The 6,000-nt window shown below is 41.9% G+C and overlaps 1 pseudogene; it reads right to left on the bottom strand.

Moving 5' to 3' along the window:
* Nucleotides 1-5,159: 5,159 nt before the first annotated feature.
* Nucleotides 5,160-5,458, bottom strand: LOC109435889 (small ubiquitin-related modifier 2 pseudogene; annotated as a pseudogene).
* Between the last annotated feature and the right edge of the window lie 542 nt (nt 5,459-6,000).

Below are 6,000 nucleotides of genomic sequence, written 5' to 3'. Positions count from 1 at the left end.
TTCACCTACTGAAGGACAGGACATCTTGGTTGCAAGTTTTGTAATTGTAAATAAAGTTGCTATAAACATACACGTACAGGTTTTTATGTGGGCATAAGTTTTCAACTCATTTGGGTAAATACCAAGAAATGATTATAATATCTCTGATAATAATAGCTCCTCTTGAACTCTCTTTTGGCTACTAGTTACATAGAATATCTTTGTTCATTCTCTGATTTTACCTCCTTGAGTCTTTGTATCACTACAGGGGTTCAACTTCAGATGAGATGGGAGAAGAAAGAATTAGTAACATGAAGGTTAGGATATTGAAGTTAGCAAGTCTGAGGAACTGAAGAAAAAAGGGAATGAAGAAAAATAAACAGAACCTCAGGGAGCTGTGGGACACAAACATGTGTATTAAATACTGATGATGGGAATCCCAGAAGAAGAAAAGAGAAAGGGTCAGAAAACAATTATTTGAAGAAACTTCCCAAATTTGATAACAGCCATGTCTACACACTCAGGAAACTAAAAAAACTCAAGATAAACTCAAGATAAACTCAAGATAAACTCAAGAAGCTCCATACTGAGACAGATTATAGTAAAACTGACAGACAGAAAAGATTGAAAATAAGAAACAAGAAGATGGCCACAAATTTGCCGCCTCTTTACATGGTCACCCCTCTTTGCAAGTGTGCCACTGGTGTCTCTCTGTGTGTCCAAATTTCTTCCTGTTATAAAAACACCAATCGCATTGGAACAGGGCCTACTCTCATGGCCTTATTTTCGCTTAATCATCTCTTTTAAAGCCCTATATTCAAACACTGTCACATTCTAAGGAATTAGGTGTTAAGACTTCAACATATAGGCCGGCCCGGTGGCTCAGGCGGTTAGAGCTCCGTGCTCCTAACTCCGAAGGCTGTGGTTCGATTCCCACATGGGCCAGTGGGCTCTCAACCACAAGGTTGCCAGTTCAATTCCTCGAGTCCTGCAAGGGATGGTGGGCTCTGCCCCCTGCAACTAAGATTGAACACGGCACCTTAAGCTGAGCTGCCTCCCGGATGGCTCAGTTGTTGGTTGGAGCGCAGACTCTCAACCACAAGGTTGCCAGTTCAATTCTTCGAGTCCCCTGCAACTAAGATTGAACACGGCACCTTGAGTTGAGCTGCCGTTGAGCTCCCGGATGGCTCAGTTGGTTGGAATGCATCCTCTCAACCACAAGGTTGCCGGTTCGACCCCTGCAAGGGATGGTGGGCTGTGCCCCCTGCAGCTAGAAAACGGCAACTGGACCTGGAGCTGAGCTGTGCCCTCCACAACTAAGACTGAAAGGACAACAACTTGAAGCTGAATGGCACCCTCCACAACTAAGATTGAAAGGACAACAACTTGACTTGGAAAAAAGAAATCCTGGAAGTGCACACTGTTCCCCAATAAAGTCCTGTTCCCCTTCCCCAATAAAATCTTTTTTAAAAAAAAGACTTCAACATATAGAGTAAGGGGCAAAATTCAGTCCATAATAGTTCCTATCTCGTCTCTCTGGCTGTCACGTTTATCTGTCTGTCTGGATACCATCTCCAAGACGACAGGGGCCTTGTGCCCTTCACTAGCATAATGCCTGGCACACAGAAGGCATCAAATAAATACCTGTGGATAAAGAACCAGGAATTGTGGGAATCAGAGGACTGAAAGGACCTGGAGACACGGGAGAAGTAAGGGCTGGAAATCACTCTTGGAACGTACCTGCTGGATAGCACTTGTCCACGAGGCAGCAATTCCATCCCTGTGGGGCAGCTCGTTGCTGGTGAACTCTGTCCTGCCCTGTGGTCACGGCTGAGGCAGTGGGAACCCTTGCAGACAAAGCAGGGATGGGCATGAGTGGCTTCCAGATTCTTACCTTTCCTAGGATTTTTCCACTTCATCTAGGTTATCTAATTTGTTGCTATATAATATTTCATAGTATCCTCTTACTTTTATTTCTGTAAAATTGTTCATCATCTACTCTCTTTCATTTCAGATTTTAGTTATTTGAGTCCTTTTTTAGTTTTTAAATTTTACCTAGGAGGTTTGCCAGTTTTGTTTCATCTTTTTGAGGAATGAATTCTTAGTTTCATTGATTTTCACTATTATTTTTCTATTCCTTTATTTGTTCATCTCTGCTCTAATCTCCATTATTTCCTTTCTTTTGCTAGATTTGGGTTTTGTTTATTGTTCTCGTTATAGTTCCGTTAGGTGTAAATTTAGGTTGTTGATTTGCAATCTTTCTTCTGTTCTAAAATAAGCATTGAAAGCTATAAATATCCCTCCTAGCACTGTGTTTACTACATTCCACAGGTTAATATGCTGTGTTTTCATGTTTCACTGTCTCAAGATATTATCTGATTTTCTGTGAGGTTTCTTCTTTGAACCATTTTCATGTTTCACTATCTCAAGATATTATCTGATTTTCTATGAGGTTTCTTCTTTGAACCATTTTCATGTTTCACTGTCTCAAGATATTATCTGATTTTCTGTGAGGTTTCTTCTTTGAACCATTGTTTGGAGTTGTTTATTTCCACACATTTGTGGATTTCTCAGTTTTCTTTCTGTTACATTTTCTAATCACCTCCCAAAGGCCCCACCTCCTAATACCATCTCCTTAGGTTTTAGGATTTCAACATATGAGTTTGGGGGGACACAAACATTCAGTCCATTGCATGATTAGTGTGTTGGAACTTTCAGCCCCACACAGGTACCTCCAGGGAGGAGAAAGGGGTAAGAGATTGAGTTTAGTCACCAATGGCCAGTGATTTAGTCAACCATGCACATCATCCTCCTCATGGGTAGGATCTAGTAATTAAAGGGGATGATGCTTAGAAAGTAACCAAGCAGCCTGAGGCCTCGGTGGGGGGAAAGCCACAGAGACAGTCAGGTGAGGTGGGATACCCTTCAGAAAGGGCACAGGATCTTCAAGCAGGCCTAGACTCCAAGGTGGGACCTACTGAGCACTCCCCTGGTGACCTTTGGCTTTGTGTCCCTTAACTGCTTCCCATCCGCACAGCATCAGGCCACCCTGCCTGGGCCTCACCTGTGGGGAGTCAAGGTCAACAGAGAATCCTGCCCTAATGGAGGGCTGATAGCCCACCGGGGAGGGAAGACGGTCATCATGGAGAACGAGAGCAGTGTGTGGTAGGAGACAGAGGCTGGGACAGACTGTGTACAATGGGCCCTCAGAGGAGGGAAGCTGAGCTTGTCCTGAGAGTGAAATCCCAGGGCTGCCACATCTGTTCCTGTGCACAGAACAAGGGCCTGGAGGTGGCAAGATCTCTGGCTTTACACTCAGCTCGGCCTCACCCACCAAACTGGCCAAACTGGCAGAGCGAGATGTGGACAGACACTGAGTAAAATTTTACCCTGTAAAATGGGGCAAACCCGACTCATCTCATGGGGCTGTACTGGGGATGAAATGAGACGTGTATGGAATACACTGCACACCACTATTCATAAAAATATAAGGAGAGCCAGGAATACAAGTTTATATTTTCTAAAGGCCATATTGCTTTAAAAAGTAAAAGGAGACCAGTGACAATTTTAATTTATTCATTCTTCTCATCTGAGACGCTTCCCCTTTTGCCTGTTCCTGTAAAACATAGTGGAGGAGGTCTTTGGGTCTGAAGCACGTTTCTGGATTCCAATATGATTAATCATCAACTAGCTGTGTGAACCAAGGCAGCCAACTCCCTTCCTCTGTCGCTTTGGAACTGGGCAAAGGTTGCACTTGCTGCATAACTTATTGTCGTGTGGGGATTCCATTGCAGCTTTGACAACTGTATACTCATTTATAATCATCACCCAATCAAGACAGAAACTTTCCACTACTCTAGAAAGTCCCCTTTTGCTCCTTCTAGTCAACTCCCATCCACTCCTACAAGAGACAATCACTCCCTCACAGGCTTTCTGTGAAATTCAACAGAAGAATAGATGAGGGCCATTTAGAAAATCAAAAGTAAGGGCTTTTGATTTTCAAGAATGTGAATGTGTATTCAATTCACATTCAAGAATGTGAGTATTCAAGAATGTGAATGTGTTCTGATTAATAACAGTGTTCAATATCAACAGTCTAAATAAGAAAACATCATATAGTGTCAATGAAAGCTGAAAGAGCATTTGGAAAAATTAAATATCTATTCTTATTCTTTTTCTTTTTTCATTTTAAACAAGAAGTTTATTTAAACAACAAGATACTTGACTTAAAGGGAAAATATCTGTGGGGACAGAGCCCCAAAGAGCAGTTTCCAGGCTCTCGGCCTCACGTGGAAAGGTGCTGGCTCAGGTAATAAATGGCCATCAACTGTGATTGGATGGCCATCAGCTGTGGCTAGTTGGCCGTCAGCTGTAACCAGTGAGCCATTGCCCACTAATATAACTGCTGTGGCTACGCTAGCAGAAAAAATGGGGGCTAGCAAGAAGATGGTCGCTGAACCTGCAAGTGGTTCAGTGAGGCTTGCGGACAGTGTGGCTCCTGCTTCCTGTGTCTCCAACCCAGCTGCCAGCGAGACTATAGTGGTATGATTCCCCTACCTATAGCTCCGTGGGTGTTCCTTTTTGGCCTCACCATTTCCTGCGTCCTTATGCGGGGAGCGGGAGCAAAGACCCCTCCGGACGCCCCGCATGACAATATCTAGTATTCAATTGTTTTAGAGTAATTTATCCCTATTTAAAGACAGATTACCCTACATGTAACATTTACAGACCAAAAAATGTATAAAATTGTCCTTGGTTTTACAATAATAAGTGAAAAACATTGAAATTCTCCAATCGTACAAGGAACACAAGGATTTTTATGTTGTTGTTCTTTTGTAAACACTAAGAGCAAAATAACTTACTGGAATATAAAAGTAAGAGCTTAATGAACATGCCACGAATGGAGAAAGGGAGTATTTTCACATAATCCAGTATTTTTCCCCATCCCATCTCCATTTGATGTTGCTCAAAACATACCATTGGCCACATAGTTAAAAAATAAATGCAAACGCTTGTGCACATACATAGTTACTTTACGTACAATAAAGAATAGGGGAGGAAAAATGAAATATACTGTAGTGGTCAGCATGTGGTGGTACCAAATGCAGTTTTCTACCGGAGAATGTCTTCTTGGTCTGGAGGAACTTAGTTCTGGGTAAAGTGGCCCATTCCCCTATTTACTAGATACTTTCTGTCGGCTGGTGGAACACATCAATTGTATCTTCAGCCTCCATTTCCAACTGTGCAGGTGCGTCTGTTTCATTGACTGGCTGCCTGTCAAGCTGGATTCTGATCTGCCTGATTGACAAACCCTGTCATTCACAACAGGCTTTTCCTAGTTTGATAAGTTTAATAACTAGTTTAATATATGCCTCTTAATCTTAAACTGCACCACAGAACCATGCTGCCCCACCATATTCAAATTCATATGTCTATTGTTCTCAGTCTTGACTCTTTCTTTGGGCTTTTTATGGGCCATAACGAGCACCAGAGTCTCCTCAGCTGCAGCTTCACAAAAGAGGTAGCAGGTCCACATCCATTGAGCACACAAGCAGTACCAAGAGTGGCAGAAGAAGGAGGCGGCAGCCTCTGTTTTCATTCTTAAAACAGATCAGGATAGGAGGATGCACACATAATGATAAGAATTTCTATAGGAAAACAAGAGCCAAGGTCATTAGCAAAGGTGAAGTCCTTTGAAATCAAATCAAGACCAAAATGCCTATGTTCTCTAACCATCACTGAACATTGTACTGAAAGTTCTGGCCTATGCAATAAGTCAAGAGATGAAAATAAAAGGCAAGGCTCTTGGAAGGGGGAAGGAAAAATAATCACTATTTTAGACATGACTGTATAGGTTTAAAACCCTAAGGTTTAAATGACAATAGATAAAATAAATTTATATCCAGATGGATGTTTAAAAAAAAAAACTTAGCAGAAACAGCCAGTTAAAAAATGTATTTACAAGAGGATCCAATTCATAAGGGTTAAAAAATATATAAAATACAAAGAAATAGCCTCAAT

Source organism: Rhinolophus sinicus, chromosome 15 (genome assembly GCF_057876585.1).
Source record: "Rhinolophus sinicus isolate RSI-liver-muscle chromosome 15, RSI-T2T, whole genome shotgun sequence".
In the NCBI taxonomy this organism is placed as follows: Eukaryota; Metazoa; Chordata; class Mammalia; order Chiroptera; family Rhinolophidae; genus Rhinolophus; species Rhinolophus sinicus.
Note: the sequence above shows the minus strand (reverse complement) of the source record. Positions and strands in the feature narration are given on the sequence as shown.